At 38.0% G+C, this 12,093-nt stretch overlaps 1 protein-coding gene across 6 annotated transcripts in view; it reads right to left on the bottom strand.

Moving 5' to 3' along the window:
* The window catches only part of LOC148958468 (uncharacterized), a 56,110-nt gene that overhangs the window by 36,024 nt on the left and 7,993 nt on the right, over positions 1 to 12,093 (bottom strand). The window lies entirely within an intron of this gene.

Raw genomic sequence — 12,093 nt, 5'->3', positions numbered from 1 at the left:
ACAATAGCTTTGTAGACTGATTCAGCTTCAAAAGTTGATAGCGAATGTCTTAATCAAATAGCCACGTTCTTTAGAGTCTTTTGAAGATGGTCATTCATGTTAAGTGAGGGATCCATTGTCACTCCCAAATACTTAAATCTACTTACAAAATTAATGAGATATTCTTTGCATGAGACTCTCAAATTGCTTTGTAAGCAAAGTCTTTTTGCGGTTCCAAACGTCAATCTGTTACGGTCTAGCCATTTAGCCAAGTTTGTCATCTCAGCAGTTAAAATCTCTTCTATGAAGTTTATTTTTTGTGAGAAAAGGATATCACTGTATCATCAGCATATATTTGGATGTTACAATCTTTTACACTCTTTGTCAAAAATTTTATATGGATCAAAAATAACAAAGGTCCAAGAATTGAGCCTTGGGGTACTCCATCATTAGCAACTCGAGATGCCGCATTGAACAAACTGCCGTCACTGTTAGGGGGCACCCAGGAGCAAAGGAGCATACTGATCATAAGCCCCGAAATGCTCTGCCTGGTGGGTTAGCTGAGGAGCTAGCAGGGACTCATAATTACATAATACAACATATATACCTGAATGCGTGTGTGTATATTTGTGTGTATATGCATGTGTATTTTTGTGCAGTTGCATGTAAATATTTATACATGAGACACTCTATATGAAAGCGAATAAACAGTATAGAACGCCTATGCTGATATACCCCCCTTAAATGCGGGCATACTACTTCAAATACACACCGGCCCCCAGATCTCGGTCGGCACAAGACTGTGGGACAACGCCCAGTGCATTAAGGCTACGGTTGGTATCACACCATTTTTTCTTAGTTTTCTGACAATCTGAGCTCGTCTTTTGTATGGTTTAAAACAAACAGAACAGGACGGTCCTAAGTTGATACTCCGAGTTTTATGTTGACTGGATCATCAGGCAACTGTGACTTTGGGAGAAAATCGATTCTGACATATCAGATATCACTCTTGGGATCAGAGGCAACAACTTGACAAGAATTATGACAAGAGAAAATTGCATTGTTGTCGCTAAAGTTACATACCTCCAGCTACTTGATAGTGAGATGAAATCATCTAGGGAAACTTTGAATAAAAACGGTTCAAGCATAGAGCCTTGGGGAACACCAGCTTTTGCTTTTCGCTAAACACTATACGTCGTGCTAATTTACTACGTAGTTTGCAAACCACACGCTCTCAATTTAGCAATTAACAAATTATGTTTTGCATGAAACGTTTGATAACATACGTTTGATATAAGTCTAGTGGACCCAAAATAACGAATTCCATTTTAAGAATGAAATCAAGCAAACATCACAAAAGGATGCCTGAAAAAATATAAGCAGGGGCCTCGTCTTCGAGTTTTGCACCATGGATTCCATGGTGGACAGAGACTTGCACAAATGAAATGAATTTCGCCTTTGGTGTAAGCAACTTTACAACCGTATATAAATCAAAACTAAATTAACCGTAAGCAACTGCTACTCTATAGAAGCTTGTGGCCATGTGTTTGCGAAGTCACAAAACCATGCGGTTTCCATCTAGATTTTATCTGAGCTCCTTTACAATGCAGAATACGTCACTTAATTTATTTTTAGGACCTGTCAAAACGGTCCCGACAGTTGACTGAAGATGATTGGAAAATAGGACCGACCCAGTTTAGGATCGATCTCGTTTGGGATCGATCACAAAATCCGTGTGTAAACGGGGTCATAGAGCGCTATTTAGTGATGTTCAATTGGAGGTGTTAGAAGGCTATTTTTTCATTCAACAATTCAGTTCCAGGCAAAACAATACAGATTAATACTTTGTTGATCAATTTGCTGCAAAAAACAACGCGCTTGCACCAATAGGGCGCAAATATAGGGGGTTGTAGTGTGTGACACCCGCAATCTTTGACAAACTCTACTTTGTCGGGAAAAATCCTAAACCAAGAAGAAGAGCTTAGACCAGATTGCTCATCGTGCTGATTTCTTTATTCAGCGAATGATTAAATGCTCTTTTATTGCAATCTTGGTCAGAAGCGCTGAACGACTTGGGTATAAATTTCCTTATGGGGATAAATGCCACTAGAACTCTTCTCTAGATGCAGGCATTTTCATTTTCTGATTCTACTGTCAGCATTTACATTCTGCACTAATGCAGCATATGGACATCAGCACTTTAATGATGGATGTTTTGAATTGATTTTATTTTAATTGATTTGATTGCTTCCAATACATTTTGGGTGTGTTGGTGCATTTTGGCTGTGTTGGCGTACCAATCAACGGTGGCGATCGTAGACTGTTTGTCCGGGGGGGATTAACTTCAATAAACAGAGGGAGGGGGTATGCCATCTTGAAATATGAAGATGTACCCTTAAATTTATAGATTTTCGAAAAACTCTACCCAAAAATGTGCATACAATATTAGATAGGTTCCATCGTGTAACGGGTAACACTAGCTAAATGGAAACTCTACTGCAGCGCATAGTAATAAAAAATTATTACATTAATTACCAAAAAATTGGTCCCAAAAATTTCGGTGGATTAATTTTCGGTGGAAAAAATTTGTGGTCATATTTTTTAAATTTCGGAGTAAATTCTAATGAAAACTTGAGAATCTTCGATGGAAAGAAAATATTTCGGTGAGTAAAGAAATAAAATACTTTCTGCAAGTTATTTCTATCTTGAATTACCTGGAACGCAACCATGAAAGATACAAAAATCGAATATTTTGATATCAGCCCAATAAATGAAACTGAAGAGTAGGCAAGAATGTCGTAAGCTCTAATTAAGAAGACGTTCTTTTTATTTCATTTTCTAAACCATGGAGGAAAATTAATTGAAAGCTTTGACAGTTCGCCATATTTTCGATCGCCAATCGCAACGAGGGGATTACAAATTCTGAACGATTGAATTAAAAATCGAGACGTTCAAATGGAAAGCAATGAAACGTTAGAAAGAAACAAGTGAGAGTAATTATGAAATGCCAATAGAAGCATCAGTTCAGCCCATAGAGAACTCGAAAGATGAAAGAAAGAACAAAGTGAAGATGAGATAGATATCTTATTTGTTGACGACAAATAGGTTAGCATGTGATATGTGCTGAGTTAAGAGCACTTTGGCTGATCCACGAGGACGAGTCAGCCTCTTACAGGAACAATATATACACGTGAAAGGTTCTCGTAAAGCTCATAGGTCAATGTCATTGTGCTTTTGAGGAAGTAACAAAAACGCGCATGGCCAGTGGCGGACTGGCTCAGAATTTTTAACCGGCCACAAATAACTGGAGGGGCCCAGGTGTGTGTGGTCTGAAAATTAGGGCGTGGTCAAGTGAGCATCTCATCAAAATCGATCAATTACTAAGCAACATAACATATGTAGCATTAATAGCAAAGTTGAGCTGTTGATTACAAATGGGCGCTGGGTACACTAATTGAAATTTAACATTAAATAAGAAAAATTCTGTCTGTTGGATTTGGATTTCAGTAACTTTGCACAAGAGACTTTCTCAAAGAAACAAAGTTAAAAATTATAAGAAAATTAACCTCAGATGCATGAAGGATAGTAAGTTTAAATTACAGAATATCTGAGGTATGAGGAAGCCTTTTCTTTACTGAAACCTAAAATAAAGATGGTAGACCTAAAAATAGCAAACTAGAAAGGAAGGTGCACTGATTCGATTTTAAGAAGTTGTGGCTCACATGCTGAATACATTGAACGTCTATTGGATTGTACAAATTTCTATCAAAAATTCAAAATGGAAAAATTTGCTTAGCGACAAATAAAGCCAAAGCGAATCATTTCTATATGCGAAAATTTGATATCTTAATCATGATATTATAGCTAAATTATAGCAAGAAGGTTCCCTTAGATTTTTGTGTAATCATCCGCTAAATTGGTTTGCTGTCTGTATTTTAGACTTAATACGTGCTTACTAACTATATTTTTCACAAAACTTTTAGGTTTATCATTTCGAAGACCATTTCAATCAAATACTACCAGAAGTTACATTTCTTTAATTTCCATTCCAAGAAACCAGTGACCAGTCCATCAACTTTGCCTTCCTTTCTGAGAACCACTTGCGACTCGAAGTTTATTTGTCCATGTCTATTATGTGCAATTTGGCTAATTCTTGCCATTTTATTGACATCCTTTTTATGTCAATTTTTCATTCCATGAGGCAATATCTAAACAGTCCAGCGCAAGCAAAAAACTAGATTATTCGGTAAACGAATCTTTAGGACGATGCAGCAAACCCCGTTGAAGTATCATTGGCATCGCATTATCTTATGCTATGGCTTGAGAAGAAGAGAAAGTTAACGCCGAGTTTGTTACTGAATCACTCCTTACTTTTTTGCTAACTGGCAAAAATTTAAGTAAACTCTACAGTTAATGCCGGGCAAATTAACTGAACCTTGGTCTATGAAAAATAAAAAATTTCAGAAAAGTCTCTATTAACCTTTCATAACCTAAAAAAAGTCATTTTTTTCTTAGCTTCGACCCAATCCATTTTATAACCGCATGCTATGAAGTTTAATAATTGTTCCAGGTTACCAAACAAAAAACCGTTAGCAAATAAGCGTAAGATGGTCCTCAGAATATTTTACCAATTATCAATCATAAGACTGAAGGTGGCGTTCTCTCATCATTTGGACCATTTATTTTGGGCTGTCGGTGCGCCAATCGCAAAGAAGGCCATAATAAAGACCCAACCGTTTTTGAGGGGGTTGAGAAGAAGAACAATGGCCTTCTTCCGCCGACTAGCACCACCTTGTTCATGCAAAAATTGCAAGCCATATGGCCATTAACTAATGCACGAAGAAAAAAAAAAAAGAATTTAACATGCCTGCAAACACCTAAAATACCTAGATATGGGTAGGGTGGGCAGGGTTGCAAAGGAAAACCTTTCCTCTCTACGACTAACTTCAGGTTATCTTGTAGCGTGTGAGAATAAAACTATACCAAGACAAAGTTTATATACCCAAGGCCAATGCCCACTTGCACGCTTGTTGCTTTAGCCGTATAAAAGACACGATATAATGCTTACTCGAGCACTGCTACAATAAATACAAACTCCACAATCGTGCAATCTGTGTCCAAAACAAAAGCCCAAGGGGCACCTAAACGGCGTACCCTGTCACATATTAAACGTGATTAAATTTCATTAAATCAGGCTTTTTTCAACCTCAGTTTTGATGAAATCCATGGTATTTAATATTCGTAATGGGACATCTTAAGGCCCCACATTCCTAAAATGGGGCCCTTTTTCTGCAAAGATGGGGCCCTTTTTCAGATGGAGCCCCACGGGCCGGTGGGCCAGTCCGCCACTGCGTATGGTTAGTTCTCAAGTGCGACGCCGAAAAGGACACATCACGGATTATGAGAGCCGAAGGGAACCGAAAATAACAAGGTAAATACAAGAGAACTTTACAAAAATTAACTCCGTGGGTGGTATTATGTGAGAACAGTGCAATGCAACTCACCTCAAAAAAAGAAACACCTTACCTTGCATGTTATCAATTTTCTAAATTCACGATAAAGTATAGCATGAAACAATAGATGCTGATATCTGACATGATATAACAGAAAAAATACAAATATTGCATTTGGGCATGAGCTACGACGCAGGTTAGAAAGTGGGGAGGGGGGCAAGGGAAAATTTAATAACAGCAACAAAAGATTTTGAAAAAAGCTATATTGTTTTGCAAAAAAGTGGGGGCATGCCACCCAGTTGCAAATGCAAAAAATTTTCCAGATAATAATTTTTTAATCTATGATTAAATTTCTAGATGTTTTAAAAGATAGGGTTTTTCACATTCAAAATTATCCAAAACCAAAGAGAATTGTTCTTTGCGTACTTTTATGAAACTCCGTAGGCGCTAGGCCTGTCCACCGAAGGTCGAATAATCGGTATTCGGTTACAAGCGAATAGTTCGAATAGTACGATTATTCGGTTACAAACGAATAGTTCGAATAGACGATTATTCGGTTGGAGACGAATAGTGCGAATAACCTCACTGTTGGAAGTCCACAATGACCGTGACTGATCGAATAACTGTGACTGATAACCGAATAGCACTGACTGGTCGAAGGCAAGGATTGTTGTAAAGGAGAAAGGCAACTTCCTATCTTCAATCTTAGAGAGAGTTTCATGGATACGGGCCTTCTTTAAAAATCACAAACCCAAGAATAGTTACATATGTAACCCAAGAATATTTTTGTGCTACAGGGCCTCCGACGAAAGGGGAATTTTTGGGCTACAGGGCCTCCGACTATTTTGCAGAATAATATAACTTTTCACAAAATCTATTGTTGTGAGTGTTAAATTTTCTTTTGCCCCCCCCCCCCCCCCCCCTCCACTTCCCAACCTGTGTTGAAGCCCGTGCTAGAAAGCTTTTCACTTTTAAAAATGTTGGAAAACGACCCTTTTTGAAAGCGTACGACTATGGTTTCTCGTTAATTTGATACTGACTTTCTGGCCATTAGGGGCAACTAATGCTAGGGAAGGTTCGAGAAAACATTTATTTTTGACAAAAAATCGTTTTAAAAATTGCTTTGCAGCACACCCTTTGAAGTTACGTAAAACACAGGAAATATAAATAGGAAAACAAAAAATTAATGGTTCTAACTTTTCGAATAGTAATGACTGATTAGCTATATTCACAGGTTGGTTAAATTACAAGAAATTTTCAGATTGCAGATTTTTACCACCACCCTGCCACACCCATTTTACCACACCCATATTCGCCGAATAACCGAATATTCGTTAAATGTTAAGCCGAATAACCGAATAGGAATATCCGAAGGTTTGGACAGCCCTACTAGGCGCAAACATAGAGTTTCTACATTTGAAACTCAATCAAGCTCAAGGGTTTCCAATTTATTCATGCAAATATCACAGGAATCCCAATTTAGTCGTGCACTTTCAAATGTGCATGACTAAAACCCTATGTTTGGTCATGCAAAACCATGCGAAACAATTAAAAGAGCCCTGAAAACATTACGTCATGCACTTTTGGAACGGCATGACAATGACCTTGATCGCATCGTTTCCCTGTTCGAGTTCAAAAAAGTAAGACTGAAGAGGAAGTATGCTAGTTCATGAGGAAAGAGATTTCGTGGAATGTTACCCTGCAAGAAAAAAAGCAGCAGAGAAATGAGGAAAATTAACAGTTTCGTGGTTTTAAAGAATTGATACAGCAAAATAAAAGTTGGTAGTGGAACAGATTATTCTTGTTGTGGACTGTGTTTGCTAACCATTGCAGCATCATCACCTGGAAATCCATACAGAAAGTCTTCCATTGCAAAATCATTTAAAGTTATGTCTATAAACTGTAATAGTATTAAAAGTGTTGACAAGCGAGCAGAGTTTTTTGCTGTGGTTGAAGAACATCAACCTCATGTCATACTTGGTCAGGAATCAAAACTAGACTTAAATTATTTGTCATCGGAAGTATTCTCAAAAGGATATAACCCATTCCGTAAAGACAGAACAGGTAATGGGGGTGGTGTCTTTGTACTCGTAAAGGATGGCATTGAATTCATTGAAGATGCAATCCCGGATCAAAAGAACTCTGAATGCGAATTTAAATGGGTACAACTCAAACTTCGAGGGAGTAAACTTTTGAATGTGGCATCCTTTTATCGCCCACCAAATTCTTCACTAAATATTATCCAAAAGTTTCGTGAAATTCTTGCCTCAGTAGTGAAAAGGTTAAAAAATTCTTACATTATCATCGGTGGTGACTTAAATCTCATATGCATAGACTGGGCAACAACCACGTAGCTGTAGGTGTCGGCAAGGGGGGGGGGGCAAACTCGAGCAAGAACCATACCTCAGGGGGGCAGGCTTTGAAACAAGAAAATAGATATATAACAAACAGATAAATTTGGACAAAATCAAGGTCATGGAATTATAAATATGCCAAATTTTCAAAATATCATTTGGAAAAACTGTAGCCAGAGAGGGCAAGCTGTTGTCAAAAATTTCATTTGGGGGAGGCACAGCCCCCCCCCCCCACCGTGCCCCCCTGCAGCTACGTGGCTGCAGGGCAAATGATTGTACAACACCGGGCCACGATAAAAATCATTGTGAATCATTCTTAAATGTCATAAATGATTTTGGTTTGAGTCAACACCTCGCCCAGTGTCAGGTAAAACCCTAGACCTTATATTAACCAACAACCCAGGCTCAGTAAATGAAGTATCAGTTCATCCTGGAATATCAGATCACAATTTAGTCATCAGTAACTTTGACCTCACTTCTAAATCAATAAAGAAACCCGCAAGAAATATATTCAAGTATAATAAAGCAGATTGGGATAAAATAGGGGAACTATCAGTAAACCTAACCAAGGAATACTTTGACAGGAATCCAGATACCTTATCAGTTGATGAAAATAGCATGTTCATGCAGCAGGGTATCGAAACCATCATAAATGATAACATCCCAAGTAAAAGAAGTAAATCAAAAAGCACCCAGCCATGGATTAACAGGCACATTAAAACCATGATGCGAAAACGTGAAAAACTCTATGTCAAATATAAACAGACAAAGAGTGCAGGAAATTGGGAAAAGTTCAGGAAATTTCGGCAAGAAGTAAAAAATGGAAATTCGCAGTAGTCATAAGTTTACATCAAAGATGTAGTTGGTGCAAGCCCTGAAAGACAACCCTAAAACTTTCTGGTCATACATAAAAAGCTCGAGAAAAGAAAATACAGGCATTTCAACACTATCAACTACTTCCAAAACCCCAGCATCAACAGATCTCCAAAAGGCAAACGCCTTGAACGAACAATTTATGTCTGTTTTCACCAATGAAAACATAAACAATTCACCCCAACAATCACCAAAATACCCCAGTATGAAAAACATCATATTTGGTCTTGAAGGTGTAATAAAATTATTTTCGGGTATCAATCAAGACAAAGCTTCTGGTCCAGACAAACTCCCAGCTAGATACTTAAAAGAGACAGCAACTGAGACAGGAAGATTATATCACCATCTATTTACCCAATCCTACAATAAGAGAAATCTTCCTTCTGCATGGAAGCATGCAGTTGTTTGTCCTGTGCACAAAAAAGCATCTAAAAGCCTTCCAGCCAACTACAGACCGATATCCTTAACAGCCATCCCCTGTAAACTCATCGAGCACTGCATTGTATCCAAGATATGGTCTCATCTTAATAAATATAACATTGTTACAAATAAACAGCATGGTTTTCGGTCAGGGATGTCATGCGAAACACAACTAATAGAGGCTATGAATGACTGGACATCCACATTAAATCAGGTCGGTGGCCAAGTGGATGTTCTCCTGCTTGATTACAGCAAAGCATTTGACGTTGTCCCACATCGCCGCCTTTTATGCAATTTGAAATGTATGACATATCAGATCTAACTTCCAAATGGATAGGCGAATTCCTAACCGGCCGAACTCAGGAAGTTGTTGTAAATGGTACAACTTCTAGTATTGGCAAAGTGTCTTCTGGAGTTCCTCAAGGTACTGTTCTGGGCCCTCTGTTGTTCTTGATGTATATCAACGATATTGGGAAACCCCTCCATAACACAATACGTCTTTTTGCTGATGATTGTACTTTATATAAGTCTATCAAATCAAAAGAAGATGCGCACCTCCTACAAAAAGACCTTTTCAAATTACAACAATGGGCCATCACCTGGCAGATGGCTTTTAACGTAAAAAAGTGCAAAATCCTCCGTATAAGCCTTAAAAAAACTAAAAAGATCAACTTCGAGTACAAAATGTTCCAGTCATCAGCCTCACAGGAAAACGATGCTTCTGAAGAAGTTTTTAAATCAGCCAAATCTATATTTGATGATGGAAATATATCTAAACTAAATTTTTACAGCTTGGAGGAGACTACGTCTGAACGTTACCTTGGAGTGATTATAGATAGTAAGCTAAATTTTAATGAGCACGTAAATTACATCTCAAACAAAGCCACAAAATTGTTAAACCTATGTCGCCGAAACTTGTACATGTGTCCCCCAGAATTTAAAGCTACAGCATACAATGCAATTGTCCGTCCCCACCTAAATTACGCATCAGCATGTTGGAGTCCACATACAAAGAAGAACATTGACAAAAATGAAGCTGTCCAGAGACGAGCTGCAAGGTTTATATTAGATTATCACGTTTATGACACAGACGCTCAGTTGACACAGAAAATGAAATCATTAAACTGGCTACCACTCAGGGGCGGACTGGCTAACTTTTTTGGCCCGGGCAAATTTTGATCAAACCGGCCCACAAAAACAGCAATTTAGTCTGTAAGGGAAACAAGTTTTTGAATTCAGTAATTGTGTGCATGGATGAATGCTGGTTAACAGAACATGTTAAATATGTCATTTGCTGACTAAATGGTAAATGAACAAAAATTATAACTCATTGGTTTGACTTTCTTTCTAAATACAGTAACTTATATGTTGATAATGTGATCGTTCTAAGCATGAAAACATGGGCACCCCTGTTGAAATTATATCGTGTAGCACCATACCCCTGTTGGGCGGGGGGTCCATCTGACTTATGATAGTATATGCCTAATAAATTTACCATAACTTGTATGAGTTTATTGAAAAGAGCAAGAGCAAGACCCTGCTGTCTTTTGTGACGTTTGTGGCTTTTCCTTGATAAAAAAAGCTTTTTATCGTAGCTGAATCTATTTTTAAGTCTCGCAGCTTTTTCTCACGAAATTTCTGTGCACCACCTTTGTTTGAAGTCTTCTTGCTCTTCCCTTGTTCTACGTATGTCCTCTTCATTACTTCACATCACAGAGCAAATCGCTTAGTGAACTCTAATTTTCTTGACTTTTAAATTTATCACATTTAGCAATAGCTTGTGCTTAGGGAAAACATGACCAGCTTCAAGCAAAAGCTAAGTAAAAAGACATCGGGGCAGGTTAAAATCTTGCCAGCGTAAATGTTGCGTCGTTTTGCCACCGTGTCCAGTCTTGTTCAGCGATGTTGAATGTTGTTCAGTCGATTTTGAAGGCAGCCAAAAATGTTCAGTGAACAGGATTAAATTTTTTTTTGTTCATAGATGTTCTAGAGAAATGTTCAGTCATTTGCCACCCTACTGAACATTGTCCAGTTCGCGCACGCGCAATTGATGTAATGGATTGGATTTGGCTTCAATTTATTTCCCATTTTCAAATCTTCAACAAACTTTCCTAGTCAACACTGCAAACAAAATGGAAACAACGTGAAAATTCAATTCGACCAATAGCAGAAAAAGGCATTGCATTAGTAACGACGAGTCTTCTGATCAGATTAGCTTTAGTTCCGATAAGGAAAGCGATGTCAGAGAGCACGAGGACGGTGATTTTGATGAACCTAGCAGTCCTAGCCACTTTTCAATAATACACTCTAACACACCAATTCGACTTACGACCTCGTTTTAGAAATTTCTCCAAACTTAATTATACGACTTTTTTAAGCTCAGATTTGGTTTTATCGTCATAATTTTAGGCGGGATACTATTTTTCATATTGTTTGAGCTTGTATTTTAGATTTAACCGAGAAATGAAGTTTGGAAACTTGTAAGGGATATGACCGCAAAAATCGTCCCGGGGGAAACTTGACCCCCCTAGTCGCCAATCACGGTCAAATCCCTTATAAAGTTTTTATCTTCATGTCGTCATAAAATCAATATCATGAGCAATATCATAATGAAAACTCACAAGTAGACTAAAATCATTGCTGTCAATCCGAATCTAAGGTAAAAAATTTTATACAAAAGAATTTGAAGAATTTTACAAAATGAGGCCGTAGGTCGAATTGATGTATTCATACGATAACACGGTTAGGGCTATGAAAAGTGTATTTTCAAAGGTAAAGAGATGCCCTGTTGCCAGTTTTCCCTCCCGCAATCTCCAACAGGGAAAAAGTTCACTGGACAATGTTCAGTCGTTTTGCCACCACCAATATTTTCTTGATGTCCATACTCTGAACAAGTGAGCAATGTCCAGTGTGTGACCAGTGCAAATGTCCAGTCGTTTTGCCGGGGCTTTATTTATCGCATTGAAACAGGGATGTTACAGTATAATATGTCGCCAAAAAGGAAATACCGTCAA

The sequence above is a fragment of the Rhopilema esculentum genome, chromosome 15, assembly GCF_057945365.1.
Source record: "Rhopilema esculentum isolate cy_ngs chromosome 15, ASM5794536v1, whole genome shotgun sequence".
NCBI lineage: Eukaryota > Metazoa > Cnidaria > Scyphozoa > Rhizostomeae > Rhizostomatidae > Rhopilema > Rhopilema esculentum.
The sequence above is the reverse complement of the archived record's forward strand: the minus strand, read 5'-3'. Positions and strand labels throughout refer to the sequence as shown.